Raw genomic sequence first — 18566 nt, 5'->3', positions numbered from 1 at the left:
TAATTTTTCCATCGAGGCAACGATGTACAGTGAGATCCGCGATGAAGTGCACGCGTACCGAGCGAAAATTCAAAGTCGATTTTCTCGAAAACAAAGCCTCGAACGAAAAATTTTTATTCTATATTTTCGACTTCTTTTTTCGCGTAGAATCACCCCCTTTCCGCTTATACCACCAGTTACCAACCACCCTGTATACATTTTTATGAGAACATTGATTACTTTATATGGAAAAGATAATAGAATTTTATTATCTCTTCTAAGTAAAATCAACCAATGATAGTCAATGAATATTTCTAAATATTATCAATTAATTTTTATTAAATTTGTATCGCTCTGAGTTGACAAGTATATTGATGCCAAAATGAGATGATGATAATGGCAGGGCAAATATAGAACATCGGGACACTAATGGATTGTTATTGGTTGATTGTATTGTTCGGCAGAATCGCATCGGATTGCTAATGTCGTGAAGAGCTCTTTAAAGTCTTCAGCAATACCATCCAAGCCAATTACATTTTCCTCTTAGCATAAGTACTCGCTTTACTGTGAGTACAGCGTTTTCTTTGTTTGATCAGAACTTTTGTCGTTTTCGACGTACCACTGTTTGGATCATTTGCCATTCTTTATTACAATTCTTTTGTCTTAACACGTTCCAACAGCTATTCCGTTTGAAGCGCACTATCCAAAGAACCTCAATTCGAAACATTTTGAATGCACGTGTGCCACATTTGCACCAGTTCACGTTATGTCGGAATGTATCGCGTGTAACTTGACGTTGTGATGTTCCTTACGAAATGATCCGCGGTGAAAAATGTAATAATTTAGAAAACAAGTTGTTGATTAATCAGTTAGAAGATAATTAGTTAAATCGAATACGTATATGTAAATACTATAGAAATATTAACCATAGTGAAAAAGCGACGAGTTATATAAATGTGAAAAATATTGAACTGCTTTCGCGAAAGGTAGATATTCAGTTGGTGAAATGAAGCGTGAGATGTGAAAGTTGGGACGTAAGTAATTCGACAGAGATTGGAACACAATCGTCGAACCTTAAAGAGCTATTTGAGACAAAAACGTGATCGACCATTCGTTTTCTCTCCGTTGGATACAAATTGGAAATTTATTATGATTCGAAGTAATAACTTATGAATGCAATTTCTTTCTATTCTTCTCGAGGCTTAAAATTTCAAAACATTCCTTTGTACCTATTAGGATAATTTTTTATGCGTAGAAAATGTTTTAAAAATTCATTACCAAGAATTGACGTCTAAAAAATACAACGAGCGAATAACAAATCTACGTGTTATTTAATATTGAAAAATAATAAAACATTCAATCGCGTTTGTTTCACTTTATTGATCGCTAGAATAAAAAGATACGCGTCGAAGTGAAATTTCATCCACGATATTACACATAAATGTAATTTGCTTTGATAACAGCTTTTAAGTATTAAATAACACAAACAGTAATTCGATAAAAAGAGATAAATTTCAGGTAATTCTAGAAACGAAACGAACCGCGAATCTCGAAAAATTAATTTTTTCTAATTTGAGGAAATCCGAATCTTTCCCGCATTGCGCAGTTGCCCCGTGCAACCGTTGACGCAGGAAGCATGCAAAATCCAGGAAACTTCACGAAAAATTCGCATTGATGTTTTCACGCTCTACTTACGATGCCGCAACGCCATTTCAAAGAATTTCAAAGAACTAATCTCCGTTAATTATGGAGTGCTAATTCTTTCATCATGGATATCTACTTTCAATTCAATTATTTATATCAATAATTACTTAATTAACGAATTCGTACGTATGTTAAAATTATTGTATATTACGCGATATATCCAAAAATAACTTAATTTTAAGTCTCCTTTGAATTCTACTAATTATCATTCTTATTAAAGGAGATTCCAATTTTCGACTTTTGATCACAGTGGAACCTTAATTATTAGAATACTGGTCGATAGAGTGACAATAATCATCGGGATATCGATTAATAAAAAATTTAGGGATCGAGTCCCTTGTAAGAAACATCGAAAGACAAGGACAAAAATTAAAACAAAAGGTTGTTAAATTACCATTAGAAAATCTTTGTTCGCGTCTAATATTACAATTAAAATAATTCAAACTATATAACTTTCAGCGTATCTATCGACCGATTTCTGACAATATTTGTTTCAATTGTTTACCTTCGAAGACTAATCTGGATCGACGATACGATAATGTCCATTTGTTAATGTATGCAATACCGAAGAGACTAGCGATCACGCGTTTACCCTTTCAATAGAAGCTACGTTTCACCGATTCCAATACCCATAAGACCTCTCTGTCTGTCTCTCGAGGAAATCGTTCCGATTCAATGAATGTGCATCTGCACGTCAGCGAAGAGTATGGCGAGATTCACTACGTTCATTGATCCGTGAACAAAGCCCGCCAAGTCGTTCGGCTTGTTCTTATCGGTCTCACAGCGGGATGTAAGCAAAGGAGAAAGTTAGAAAGAAACATACAAAATGCCGGTATTCTTGAGAGAGATCGATCAGACTTAAGTCACGAGGAATACCGAGTTCGAACAACAACATCTTGATCCGTTGCATCAACGTTTTCTTTTTTATTTCGAAGCTTTGAGCATTGGAAAGAGCGAGATTAATTTTTCTCAATGTAGCAGATACTTGATTCGTCCGTAAAGGAAATTGTACGAAATATTGAAATTATTACAAACGTGATTAGAAGAATCGTAGATTAAAATTATAGTGGCTCATGGAAGTGTGTTGTTATTTCTGTATTTCGAGATAGGATCGCAATAGCTATTATTTTATTCTTTGGATAAATCTATCATATCATTCTGAACCGAAAAACCTTTATTGCACTTTCTTACATGGACCAGAGATAAAAACAAAAGAATATCTTAAACCTATCGACTATATTTAGAACTATCTTCTAGTTACTATTTATTGTAATCAGCGTATCTGTATATGAATGACGAGCGCGAACTCACGTTGTCATTTTCAACAATGTGTTTAAGCACTTGTTATGGAAAACTTCTTGATTGGCCCCGTTCGTAGACTATGCGTGTATGTGTAAGCGATAAATAATTATTGATAATTACTGGTGAAGATTAAGATATTTGTATAGCGATGTTTATATTCGATCACGTTTCTGTAATTCGACGTGACAATTGTACGTGAACGTTTAGTGTATAATAAATCTTTTTTCTTATCATGTTTAATATTTATCGACAAATCAGGGAATCCAACGTTGACGTTACGCACCAAGTGAGTGCAGCAGAGCGCACTCTTCAAGTAAGAGGGAACGAGGAGCGAATGTAGAGGATTCAAAGGCAAATAACACGGCGGGGGTTTGTTTATTTTTCTTGGAGGCGAGTCGAGAGCGCAAATAGCATAAATGATCTAACGTTGCATCGAAATTTGCAACAGAACGGAAAATAAGGTGTAGTGAAGCAGCTCGCACAAAAAACCGGCTCTGAACCAGCAGAACTAACGTTTAAACGAATTCATATTTACCTTTGAAATTACTCATGTATAAAAAATGTCATTAGAAAATTCTGGTTCAGTATATCTGCAAAAGTCACATCAAACGTTGAATGTTAAAATTGAAAAAGATTAAAAAAAAATGAATACATTATCTTCATTTTTAATTGTTATTTGTTATTCTACACGTTATTATTAATTCTTATATTTTTATAGTTACTGGATTACTACCATCGGTCCAAGTTTCATGACGATAAAACCACTGCCATCCCTAAAAAGAGTCTCCAATTCTTAATTCATTCTCATCTATTTATTGTTTCTATATTTCTACAATTACTAGATTATTGACACAATTAACTTTTAGGAACAATAAATATGTTCCTATCGACAAAATTATTTTTCCAACTTTTAATCCGTTTTTATCTTACTTATCCTTCTTATACTCTCATTATCGCTAGATTATTTGCCAAAATTCAAATTCAATTGTAACGAAACTGTTTCCATTCCTAAAGGGATTTTCCAAAAGAAGTCGAGCTTCGCACAAATCCGGTTAACCGTGTTAATTGCTAGAAGCTGCACGGTGAAAAGCACACTGGCAATCGCGACAGCAAATTACGCGTGCATGCTAATGCGGTGATAAAATTTCGCGTAGCTTAACCGCAATTTGAAAATGTTCAACGCGACTCCTTTCGGTTGTAATACGATCGTTATCTTAAATTCTCAAGCAAACGCGATCCCACCCTTTGTTCGTCTGACGACCGATGCAACGGAAGCGGAACGGTCGCAATTACGCGGTGCAATAAGCGTGAGACAAAAGATGAAACGGTCCTTTGCAGCCGATGACGATCCACTTGGACGAGATTTCGAAGAGAAACGCCGCCGTGATAACGGGGACTTTTGTACGAGAAACAGAGCAACGAAGGAGTCTTTCAAGTCTTAAGACTCGCGAGATTTTCATCTTGCTCCGTTGGGAAAGAAATGATTTCGACCAGTTGAAAACAAGTTGGACCACGCTACTTCCTCTGGTACTCGTTAGAGAATGTTACGCGTTCCGCTGCTAATGAGTCCGTATTCAGTGGAAAACAAGCTACGAATACGACGCTGAACGCTGATTATTAAAATACCAACTCCTACGACAAAGTTGTAATTTAGTAGTTGGATTCCAGAGTTGCTGTAGTTTTAGAGATATATTTGCTCTGTTGCATTTATTCGATGCAAAATAATGAGCGTTACATATAACAACGAATATATTACAATACGATTATTATTAAACTGTCATATAAATATATAATAATATTGGAAATTTAACCATTTGCATGTGACATGCAATGATTCTATATTGCGAACAAAGTAATATATAATGCCCTGGTTATAAAAAATGTATATGTATCGGAAATAAATTTGTTGTCCTTCGATTTCTTCCAACGTCGATAAAAATAAATAAAGATCTAACGTTATTCTTATTTGTTCAAGATTCGAGGAAAGTAAGCAAAAATATTTAGAAGACGGAAGCCTTTAAAGATGAAAGAGGAAATCATTGGTCTAAGGAAACTTGAATTCTCCACTATATAGACGCGTGTAGCGTGTGCGAATTAAACTATTTGAAAGCTTTACTTTCTTCGCTTCTGACATTCGTTTATTATTTCATCGAGCCTGCGTACGGAAGCGCCTTTTTCGTGAAAACAGTTTGTTGATTTATCAATTCCACGAAAGGCAATTTTATTTTTATGACTAACGATCTTGTAAACTTCCTTTAATTTCACCGAAGGCGTCGTTTCTTCAATCGTACACGATTATTCAATTGATCGACGACACTTGCCGCTTCGTAACGCATAAAGAAATCGTAGAAATTTGTCAGAGTTGTTCGTACATCATGGTGTATACTTTGCGATAATACACCAACAAGCTGACAATAAATCGCCAGATTAAAAGAACTTTCGAATGTTAATGCATTATGCATACAAGGATACTCGTTAAGCCTGCCACTTTCGTTGACATCGAAGAAATATTGCCAATTAATTATACAAGTTGGAATAGATTTCACGGAAATAAACAGAGAACAAGCGTAACTCTGTTTCGTTTCGCTTTCCAGCTTCGTTTCCTCACGGAATTATAAAAATGATCAATATTTACGGACCAGCTAATTTTAAATTCCACGAAGCGTAGCTTATAAGTCAAACAATTCTACTGGAAGGAATACACGACAGCTACGTTGTCTTTACGTATTAATTAATTGCATGCAAATATATTAATACGATTTCCATATGGTTACAAAAACTGTTAATGATAAAAGAACGTTTCATTGAAAAGTAATGATACGTACAAATAACTTCTGCAGCCACTGTACTCAATGCAAATAAAGATATTCATATCTTTGCCTTAAGTTCAAAGCATGACATTTCAAATATCGATCTAACCTTTAAATTTTGACCTAAATCTTTGAGAGAATTTTGCAGCGAAAGGTTCTCACACTGCTAATCAAATGTCAAAATGATTTATATAATACACACACAGGCGCATCTTGTGTACCGGATATATCCTTAAAATTTTTCATGACAAGTGCCCAAATACTTTCACGAGCCACCATATATGAAAAATATCAATTTTATCTAACCATAAGGCGTATGCACTGCTTTAATTACGATATGTTTTCTTTTTTCTAAGAAGAAATGCGAATCGACAGAAGTGGCCAACAAGCTCTCGAGGTTAAGCTGGTTTTCATCTTTTCCGCGGGTTTCATGATTGAAATTCGCGATGCATGAAACGAGACTCTGCTTTCGTCGTAATTAACACTCGCGTTACCGAGCTGCGCGTTTTCAGATACGTCAAGTTCGAAGTCACTGCCCCCTAACCCTTTCTCACTGTTTTCCGCTTCCGGTTTCAAACGATCATGCAAGAACAAAATTTATCCGGCAATTTCAACTTATTCGATCACTCGTTCCCTTGTATCAGATTCATAGTTTACTAGCGGTGTTAAAAAGTTCATCGCCACGAGAGGGCTCATTGTCCTAATAAACGAAACTTCGTATTACAATGCAGCTACAATTCGTGTTTCGCATTTGACCGCTAGGAATTTGATAATTCTGTGTTACAAATAGCTGAGAACAACGAGTCAGACATGGAAGTAGTAAGAACAGGCGTCCCGCTGCAGTAGTCATTCACTGAGCTGGTCAGACAGTGGTATAAGTTTGCTTTGTTGCATAATTGATGCAGCAACTCTGATCAATGAACGTAAGCGTGGAATATCTGGGTCGTTGTGATGCCAATGAAACTTACCAACATAAATAGGATGAATAGTACTCGTACCATTGAATTAGATTTGAACGATTTCGATTTAAATAAATTACAAGATATTATTTGTATATGCAAAGCTTTCAGGTATATCTTAATAAATATCAATGGAGGCTTATTTAATCGAATGATAACTTTTCCAATTTAAATTGCTTTTTATATGACAAGCGAGATATTAGTCTGTAATTTGTTTCATTGGAAATTTTAGAATTTAAATAATAATTAAGAAATGATGGAAACAATCGAATGAAAAATATCATTATTTTTGTGGGCGCATCAATCGCTAGATATAATTGGTTATTATCTAATTATTCTCACAACGTGCTTTCAATTTATTTCTTTTAAAGTTAAACGATAATCGAGTTATTGAGAAAAATTTAATTATTTAATCGCTCTTTGCTCGTAATTGTTTGTAATTGCTTAATTTTCTATATATATTCCGACTGAGCTCTGTTATATTCATTAAATATTCATATGTAAGAAATCAGATAAATCCTCTACATCTTTTGACGTAATCGACTATATTTTTAGATTTGTATTCTTTGAGTATTGTTTAAAGACGTTTCTGTAAGGGTCGTAGATTCTCGAACTTATATTAGATGTTCCTCTCAAATGAAGTTTATACAATGAGTGTTCCTAAATATGTCTGACATATACAAAGCATTATTCTAGAATACAACTCTCGTTATCTATTGCTTTCTGCACGCAAATCCAGCCTAGTCACGTCACCTTCAGAATGGGCTTAAATATTGATTTCCAATTCCTCTTGTGAGTACTGCGCTATTCTTAACGTTTATAAATATATCGCGTTACTCTTCTGCTGCACTATGACATAAATTTTTACCAATGAATACGAAAAGATTTCTCCCTACAGCTCTTACGAACGAATCTGGATTTCTTTCGTGTTTGCCTTCGAAATGCCTTCCTTTTCCAATTTCAATTTTATGCAGATATATTTTTATTTCTACATATATTTTCTATACACTGAATCTGCTTCAAGTATATTATCTTATATGCTTGCAGCGATTCACGAATGCGCTTATATAATTAGATAGAACATTTTTATGAATAATAAAAATTGAAATTTCATTAACACAGTAGTGAAACGCAATTATTATAATTAATATTTATTCTTTAAAGTTTCATTAGGAATTAATTTTTCTTAATGGGAAGTAAAAATGTTGGAAAAATCCTTATCTGAATATTCGAAAGGTACTTATTGAAATTATTATTCCGCGTACGCGGTACTAAGTAGTTTTAACGTAAATTATTCGAAATTTTCAAGTTAATATTACGTAAAATGTGTATGATAATTTCGTTTGGAGCACTTTGCACGCAGATTATAAAACACTTTGAATTAATGAGGTATTAAGGTATGATAAACGTACTATGAAATTCACACTTCCATAACAGAGGATCTACCTCCACCAAGCTTAAATCAGTAAAGGTTAATGAAGTACTAAGAATCCGGAGAGGTTTAAATATTAGACGGGCAATCTATCTACCAGGGGCTACGCGCTGAAAAGTCTTTAATAATAGGACCGCTTAATAGACATTACGCGTGAAGGGAAATAACCTCGATAATTAATCGTGAGGTGTACGAATTAATAACTGAAATTCCTGGTAAAAAAGAAAGGAAATTTTATTTCAAGAAAGCGATGTTATAAAATAGTCGATATATCGTAAATTTCTACAAATTTCTCCAATTATTCCAGTACCCGCGTACGCATTTCTTTGATTGCTTTATTTCTAAGAAGAATTAAATATAATAAAATTATGTTATTCGATTATTTGACCATTTCCGGTATCTAAAAGTTGCAGAAAGTATACAAAGTATATTCAAAATGTTTATAAACGTTTCGTTAAAAATTTATGACCGAAATGTGAAAAGTGAATCGCGCGATAATAGTTTTTCCTTTAGTTCGAAGCACAGCAAGAAGAGGAAGCGCATGTTTATGTCATCTGTATGTATAAGCTATGTTTACTATTTAATTTGCATAATAATCACGTACGAGCGGAATAAAATCAGTACGCTATACGACAGAGATTATTTCAACATCAATTCAAATGCATCGTCCGGATGAAAATATAAACACTTATAAAATGTAGACATAAAACAATTTCATGGCAGCAGTTTCATGATTATGCAAGCAGAAATTACAGATAGGAAACTTTATATCCTTTACATAAATACGTATTCACGTATTATGGAAATAAAAGTATTACACGCACGAAAATCCTACGTTCTTCTCGGAAAAGATTTGTTTAAATATTTCTAGCGAATTGAATTTCAAAGTAACGACTACATCAGAAAACGAAATGGACAGCAATTTTTGTCTCATTGTTTAAACGTCAATATTATCTGAATAATTAAATACATGTATGATACGCGTGAAAGTCTTAAACGACTAACAAGAAGAGCAATTAAGAACTATAGAAACAAAAAGAGATTATTAGCCAAAGAAAAACGTTGCTCTTGAAACGTTAATGTTTGTTAGTATGTACAGGACAAGAAGAAAAATGGAACAAAGTAACGCGTTACTGACTAAGTGGCGTGAAAATGTACAAACTTAGCCAGCATGAAGAACAAAAAAAATGCCTACGTCTTAACTAGCAATGATTATACATATGTTGAGCAATTGCTCAGGAGAAGGGAACATTGCGGCAGTATTAAGCATTAAAATTGCAGGTCGCATTGCCGAGACAAATGAATACCGCCAAGATATCACGATATAAATTATCGCTTAGAAGCAACGCGACTGCAAACCGAGAGTGCAGTTTACGACAGACGCAATATTCAATGCATTGTCAACGGAATAATAGTAATCCATAAGTTGCAAGATTATTCATATCACGTTATTTTGTCACTTTTTATATAAAACATTTCTATCGTTAAAGCTCGATACGATAAAATCGACGATATAATGTTTTGATACAACAATTGAGCGAAGATATCAATTGCCGTTATCAAATCTAAGATTGAAAAACGTATTGGCTATTTATTTGAGAATAGCGATGAAATCGGAATCAAAAGAATAGGAAAGTAAAAAAAGGAAAAAAAAAAGAGTAGAGAGATATTTTAACGAAGAAATTTTCAAGTTTTCTTTAGTTTCGAAATGATAAATGGAAAATTTTAATTAAGCGGGCCAGATGATCTTATTGCGTTTGATAGTTTCGATACTCTTGAAGCTCTTGTTCTTTCTGAAGATTCTGCTCGTGCTTGGTGGCATGATTTATGACCTTGTAACTTAATATGACTTTTAAATGTTCAAGTTTGTTCAAGGTATAAAATAATTTTGCATCAAAATAATTTGTTTCTCTCAATAAGCTCTGTAATTTAATATTTATCGCCAGGAATCACGAGAATCTTATTTACTAATTGCCACTTAATTCTGTGTATAGATGTTGCAGCGCTGAATGCGCTAATTAATCTAAATAGAATTTACGAAGTTGGTAGGAGAAAAGTAGTTGCAGAATGCGGTTGTACGAGCAAACCACTTTAACACTACTTGCATGTATATGCGTATCGCTGCAGTCACATCCGCATTTTCGACGAAAGTCGTTATTTTCCCGTTTGAAATTTAAATCTTTTCCTTCGTAATATTCTTTCAACGAGACTTTCTATACGAAGAGAAATATCGCGTACAGAAGCAATACTTGGCATGCAGCTTCTACAAGTATTGATTGGAGCGTATGGAATACGATAAAGTCAATAGGTTCAAACGATCAATATACATCATGAAAATTAATCAGTAAGGTTAAGGGAGTCGAGAATTTGCAATTTTATTCGATACTCGTTTAAACATTTTCTGTCTTTCATAGAAAAATAATGAAAAAATGTGATATGTTGTCAACCAATTCCAAATTATATTACTAATATAATATATTCATAAAAATTGTCCATGGTAAGTGTCTGAACACTCTCGTGAGTAACTGTATTTCATACTAAATTCTTTCCTTTTAGCCATCAAGTAACACGAACATCACAAAGTTAGATAAAATCATCATATTACTCCTATGTGGTTTTCATTCGTAATATAGTTATTCTAATTTGCCATTTTCTTTATGCAGTTCAGTATGGTTTCTATACTGTTCGTATATCGAGAAATTCACTTCTTTTTTTTTGCTTAATTACGCGCCAAAGAATTTTTTGTCTATGTAAGTAATTGGAAGTTGAAAAGATTTTTGCATATTTCCAGCGAAATTTGTTCTGTAATGTGTTCTTTATGCGAGATCGTTAGCGCGAGCTACGTAGTGAGATAAATGTTGGATACGAAAAACGGAGGCGGAGAGGCTATTGAAACAGATGGTACTGTCGTGCCATGGTGCTGGTTCAGCGGGAAAAAAATAGGATAAAAATGACTGGCGGAAGAAAAGTGCAGATTTCTACTATTTTTGAGGCAGCCTACATTACCAGATTTCTCGGCTGTACGATTTATTGTCATCTTCAGGGTAATTTTTCCTCGTGGAAGAAATCGATAATGGTAATAGGCATGAATGATCTTCGAACCTTCGACTGTAACGTATTACACTCAATGACCGTACTTTTCACTGCGTAAATCGGCTACGATTTTGATAAATTGTTATCACACTGACATTCATAGTTGTCAGGAATAATATTTTCAAACACGAAAATACGAGCCGAAATTCTAGAAAGTAAGCGTTATGCATTTGTAATGAACTTTTACCCTTTTGTACTGAAATGTTTTCTACTTTTTAGCGAAATGTGTTGAATCGAAATATTGTTGTTTCTTAATTAAGAGAAACGCACTATGTGTTTTTTTTCTGTATAAAATAATTCACTCAGTTAATAGACTTTTTTCTTAAACTTCTCTCTACTTCGAAATTCCTCTTTTCCTTAAATTAGAGGAAATAGATTATTTTAAAGAATAATTTATTTAATCAATAATATAATCTTCGTTTTGCAATGACTCGATCGATATTCAATTTTTTTTTGTTTTAAATAAAACGTTTAAATATATTTTACGTAACGTGGATTGTGACGTCTAGTTAATAAATTTACTGAAAATGTCTTTCAATTTTATGTTTTAAGAATTAAAACGTGTGAACGTATTTCATCTAATTTGTATAATTTTATACAGCTAACAATGTTGATTTGAACGTCGTACTGATAAGTGCGTATCGAGTATCATTTAAGTTTGCGAATTGATATAACCAGCATACGTAGACTAACATTGCGTTCGTAGACTAACTCGAAGATTCGAGATCAATTCACGAACAGAGTGGGTGGTTACTTGAAACTTGCAACTAGTTCAGGAACTGTGTCTGCCCTTGTGGAATAGAGCAGAGGCAAGATATCGTTCAAGTTGGTAACGTCGTTAAATGGACATGATTTTATTATAGATATCTGAAATCGCATGAGTTATCTCTCGTTACAAGCTACGTTGTCAAGTTAGGATTAGCTTCGTGTTACAGATTTCGATTAACTAGTGTACGAGGCCTATAAAAGAGTTTTGATTATATTCTAGATAATATATTTCGTGTGTCTCGCAATTACGAAGTTGCGAATTAAATTTACAATAATTTATCACGCGCACCTACGAAATACGTACGTTCGTAAATACAACAAGTACCTAGTTAATTAATTCAATGCGATGAATTACTTTTCTCCGGACCAGTTAATTTTAAATTAAAATTCAACCAATAATTAAAGTACGCGTTATCCGACAACCACAATTGTATTATTAAATCTGTTTATATCAGCCGTGTTTAATAGAACCTCTGAAATTAATTTTTGTTCCAAGGCAAATCTATGTAATAGAATTACAGAGATCAGATGGTTAGTTGTTTGTTAAATCGCGTGCTTACTTTTACTATTATAATACATTGTACTCTGCTGTCTTACAAGAAACGGTACAACTATCTTTTTATAACAGCAAATGTAATAACATTATATTTCTCGAGTCACGATATATATCACGTTTATGCAGTAAGACTCTATTTACAAAAGTTCATTTTCAGTTCTATTCTCAAAGTAGAAGATAACGAACTATATGCTTCTTTTATTATATTTATTATTCAATTCGTATCATTTTGTTTAACACTAAAATTACCAACGACTAAATTATAAAACTTGTACCACAGAAATCAAAACGAATGGTAGCTATACAAAAATATACATAACACAGAGAATAAAATGTGCCATTATCCAATATACTATACCAAAGAATATATAAATTCCTAAAAATGCATACATGGTACTAGTATTCTGTTCATTATTATCGAATTTAAAAAACTATCACCTGTACGGTGCTTATAATGATTTCATGGTTGCAATTAAAAAAAAAAAAAAAAAGAGAGAAAACAAAGAGAATAAAGACACGACTAAACAATATGGTAACGCTTTAGCTTGTACAAATCGATTTTCAGCTGTGTCGAGTTAATTTTTATTTTTAGCAGAAACGTTACTCTTTACAACTTTTGTGTCGGCGTTTCATTGAATCTCTATTGATATTCGTCCAACGTGTTAGTCAAGAGTTACTTTGGTCCCTGTGATAGCGAAACCCGGTATAAATTGCAGCGAAATATGATGAAAGTGGTTTGGCTGGGAATCAAGTGGAAATAGAGGTCTACTGACAAGACGAATGGCACTACGTACGACAACTGACGTCATTCCATCTGGACGCTTATGCCCATGATGGATTTTATATAAACGAATTTCAATTAATCCCACGTTTGCTGACGAATGAACGACAATGCATCAACATTGTGTATGAAGCGTAACAGCGAGGTAAAGTGCACGAAAATCGTAGAACTTTTGTCAGTTGGCGCGGCAAGCGCGAGTAACAACGATCACATTAAGCGGTTTTGATATGTAAACTTGTGCTGCTTATTTATGCCATATTTTAACTCACCTGTACTCGGATCGTTGGTTACGTTTCTGTTTCCCAAAATCGAGGAATTAAAATAACAAACGATGTACGTAAGCGCTAACAAAATAAAAAATGATTTTATACACGATAAGGTAATAAAATGGCTTTTTCCTTTCTATTCGAAATTTGTATTTCCGACACTTTATTATTCATTATCTCTAAATTACCTTTTCACGGCGACGAGTAAATTTTCGATGTTAATGTTGAATTTTTTCGTCACGGTCCTTAGTACTCGTTCGCGAGAACGTCTGTTTTAATTATTTACGGTAAGTCGAACGCGAGCTTTAGCGTTCTGTATGCAGGCGAATAAACAAAGTCGCGTCGTTTGCGGGGTATTGTTGTGCGCATCGTTAAATGCAAATGCACAGGAGAAGCACAGATTTATAGGCATGAATGTGACCCCGCGCCTTGAATAAGAATTTCGATGATAAATACGTTTGGTATTATTCCATGCTGATGGCGGGCATCTGTTCTTATTAAAGATACAGGAAATTCCACAAAAATAGAGTCGCAGTTCTATGATCTTGGAAATGCTCTTACTGCAGAAAAATTGTACAATGAGAATCTTCGGATAATATGTAACATGATAAGCGATGTTGATTATGATAATATTTCTTATTGATCTCTTACGAGGTTTATGTAAATCCGGTCAATGAAACGTTTTTAAACATAATTTCTCCACAGTATCTTTTTTAACATCACCAGTTTGCTAGGAAGAAATAATGAATTTTAAGATACGTGCAAGGATCCACCATAAAAGTGAACTATTTTCCAGGATTGAAGTACTATTGTAAAATTAAGCTACTTCTATATATATATTTTTTAATTAAATCTATTTTTATATATATGTTTCTATACCATATTGATCCTATAAACAATATTATCTTTTATAAATAATTTATGATTCTCGAAATTGACCATCTGATTTGTTAAATCACCGACTGATTTATGCCACGAAATCTCTTCTATCTGGAAAATTCCGTACAAGAACGTGCAGTCAGAAGTATTTGTGGAAACTTAACTATCGCTTTAATCGATTTATGAGTGTTTGTTAGCCTGAAAGCCGAAACAATTTTAACGACTATAACTTCCTTGTTACGACAATTTGGGAATCGCAAGAAACTCGAAGCGAAGGGTAGTTTGCTGCACATCGGAAAAGATACACAATACACAAGCAGGCAACGTCGTTGTCGCAGCCATAACGACGTTAAACTTTAATGGGCTAATTTACTTCGAACAAAGATGTCTGTTACACCGCAATATACGCTTTACAAATTTCGAATGGGTATCCATCGTCCATGGAATTTATTTTGTAATGGAATCGGCTGTAAAAGATTTTTTGATATGGAAATATTAGATAAAGATATTTGAAATTATTTGTACAGAAAAAAATCCTATTTTATGGGATTATTCTTGAAAACTTTCGTCTATCGTCATAGAACTTAGAGCGCTATAGAAATTTCTCTTTAGTATCATAGAATTAGAAATGTTATAAACTACAAATTATTGCAATAAGGATATTTTAGTAATTTATAATTCTTTTTACTTCATGTATTTTTAAAACATTCAACTTTTTTCGCTACTAGTTGCATCTATATATCATTTCGCCAATATAGATGTACGTTTATTCTAATTTTCTTTTTTTTTTTTAGTACTATTTTGAGTACTAATTTTTGTTTTTATGTTGATGTTATGTCTTATCAGTTCGATTGTATTCAAACGTTTTTTCTAGATCTCTAAGAGAAGTGGAATAGAGTAATTGAGATCTCGAATTCAATCCGTGATTTACTTTCTTTTTGCGACCACGCAATTTGTAAGATCACAGTGAAAGACATGTAAGTTTAAGTTTCATTCAAGACCTACGTTTAGGGGCTTTCAAGCAAAGTTCAATCGTCTTGAAGCATCGAAGTTAAATGTAGATTTTATGCACGCTGGTCACGAAATCTCTGCCAGTTTCCTTTTCCTTACAGAGTTACTAAAATTATACAGAACGTTTCCATATCTTTTTGCTTCTAACTAATTATTGACAATTAAACGATAATTTCTAAATAAATTTCAATGTTTTTCGATAGTTAATTAAATGTATGCATTTAATATTAATATCCGAATCGTTTTAATATATAGATGTATATAGAAGAAATTGATATACATAATATATATAAATTGATAATAATAACAAGATATAAAACTTTAAGCTTTCGTGGATTATCATTAGAATATTATCTAATTTTTGTCTCACTTGTGGGAAATTTAAAGACGAATGGAATGCACGTAATACGCAAGAATATATAAAATAATAATACGATTCTCAGTACAGTAAATCTACAGTATTCGTTAAATGAAATAAATCTTTGCCAAGACGCTACTCTTTTCATTCTTTTCGTAAGGATATGAATTTGCATAAATAATCGCACTTCGATTACAATAATTTCAGTAGGGAAACGTAAACATTTCAGTGGAAATTCTAAAAAGTAAATTTATCATTGCAACGTCTTTCATCGTAAGACGTCTAAAAATAAAACGTAGTATAAGACACGTAGCGATAGCTACGAATGTCGGGAAAGCTGAAGGATCTTAAATGAAAACGGTCGAGAAGGAACGCCAAATCAAAATGTCGGTAATTGTGCCTCGAAGGGGTAATTTTTCCTTCTTGTTTTCTTATCGACTGTTTTCCTTTCAGCCCTAAGCGGCAAACTTCGCTGTTGGTAATCCTATTTTTGCTACTACAATCGCTTCGAGTACTTTTCTGTCCTTATTTCTTCCAGTTATTGCGTTAACGCAAAGTCCCTAAAGGGCTTCTCCTTCGCAAATAAAATATGTATCAAAGTTTACGATTATTATGCAGCAATAATCGAGATATAAGCAAAGTTATCAATGTTAGATCAAGATAATGAAAAAGTTCAATTTCTAGTACTAATTATTGTAATAAATTTAACTGGTTTTCCTCGCTATCCGTCTGATTTACAATTAATAGATGTATTTCGATAATATAATATTTAATAGTTGAATTCTACGAACGAAATGAACATGCGATGCAAAAGGAAACTAACGCGTCGTGGGATTATCGCGAGTCTTTTCTTATAAAGAAAGTTGCTCGTGTTACTCCGTATACATCTTTGTAGGTCATCGCTACTAGATAGAGTTATTACTTAAATACACTTCTCTGCAATGTGAACAGTCTCATCCTTTTTCTACAAAACGTTTTCATTTTGATTCCGTACATCGATCTTCCTCGTACGATAGAAAGCGTCTGTTTACTTTGCGCTGTTACGTTTCTTTTTATACAAAAATACGTTTAAAAAAATATGTGGAGTATGTGTACGATGACCAGTTGTTAAGTAAAACTCAAATAACGTCTGACATTAAATAAAAATGTATTTAAAAAAAAAATGTAAAGTAGGATTGGTATACTAAATATTTAAAAAATTCAGCAATAAATCTCGACGTAGCTCTACTTCTCTATTATTTAAAATTAAGGTTTAAGAGTAAAATTTAAGATGCAGATAGAATCTTAAATTTTCATTCACCCTTTTCATACGTACACTCACGATATTTTACATTCTCTCCACTTCTCGAATTATTTTCCTCAACTATTTCTTAGCAGTAATTTAGAATTACAACTGATTACGTAAAGCCATTCATTCTAATTTCTTATGCACATTTTATTCTACTTAATGCCTTGGGTTGCTTGTGCGGGTTACCACCACAAACTCTCATTACTGCCTCGTTTCGTTACTAATATTTTAAATATCTCCGGTCGAGTGTCTCAATTCGAAATAAAATCAGAATGTTAATTCAGCGAAAACAAAATTTAAATATATTCATCTCAAGTAGTTTAAAATCTGCACAATGAGAAATATTGGAAATTGATATCTTAGTCTACCAAGACTCGTATCTTGGTGTAATTGTTATAATTTAAAAAAGCTAATAACACGAATATATATTTCATTAATAATTTTAATATTCCAACTTATCAAAGTAAAACAGGTCAAAACATGACGTATAAAAGTCAAAATATAAAATCACGATGCTGCCCCTTCTCCACAGACTTCTTCATTTTCCAGCTAACTGTAAGAGACGATGTTTCAACGCCAGATGCCTTATTTGCCGGATATTAAATGAGCCTGATCTCCGATAAGAAAGATCATTCTATCCGGAAACATGGCACAACAGATTTCGATAACGGTTCATTACGGGATTTGATGCGACGTACGGTCGGCCTGTACGTCTTGGAAGGTCTTGACATCTACTTAGTAGGCATTTCACGGAGGCTTTGTCCGATAAACTCTGATGAAGGCCTGAGCACCGCAAATTGACGCTGTTACGTGCAGGTAACAACTATTGACCGAAACAGTAGGGTCGCATCTAATTACCAGAGTGTTCGGAACAAGCTGTATTCGCGGTGCTCTTAGACTAATTAGCGTAATGTACATACTGAACTTAAAGCCGTATCGGGGGGCACATTTTGTGGAGTGGCTTTCGCTTGTCTCGTGTGTTGTATCTGACGTATCTCACGCGATACGCTTTTGTTACAACCGTGTCATTCGCCGCGTTTGTTTCCTCGAACGAATAAAGTACTGTAACGGAAGGAAGCAGCAACGAGCAAGTACAAATGCAAGCTGAGAAAATCAATGAAACGAAATTTGTGGGGCTCTTTTTGTTTCCTATTCAGCAGACTATTTGCAGTTTGTATTTAAAAAGAAAGAAAGAAAAAAGATAGACGTTTACATTTGAAGAATAATTCTGTCGGATATGAGAGAAGTGTTTTTGACAATTTCTCGAAATTAATTTCATTTCTCCTTTTATTTTTGTTACAAACTTTTCTTAACTGGCTTTTAAAAACATGTAATTTGATGGTAGTAATTATTTGTTTGTTCAAATATCTATTCCACACA

General features: G+C 33.4%; 1 protein-coding gene across 4 annotated transcripts in view; it reads left to right on the top strand.

The window, feature by feature from the left end:
* LOC117233418 (calcium/calmodulin-dependent 3',5'-cyclic nucleotide phosphodiesterase 1-like) overlaps positions 1–18566 on the top strand; it is a 208193-nt gene that overhangs the window by 71572 nt on the left and 118055 nt on the right. The window lies entirely within an intron of this gene.

Source organism: Bombus vosnesenskii, unplaced genomic scaffold (assembly GCF_011952255.1).
Source record: "Bombus vosnesenskii isolate JDL3184/JDL3185 unplaced genomic scaffold, Bvos_JDL3184-5_v1.1 scf7180000013295, whole genome shotgun sequence".
Taxonomy (NCBI): Eukaryota; Metazoa; Arthropoda; class Insecta; order Hymenoptera; family Apidae; genus Bombus; species Bombus vosnesenskii.
This window is presented reverse-complemented; position numbering and strand designations above follow the sequence as displayed.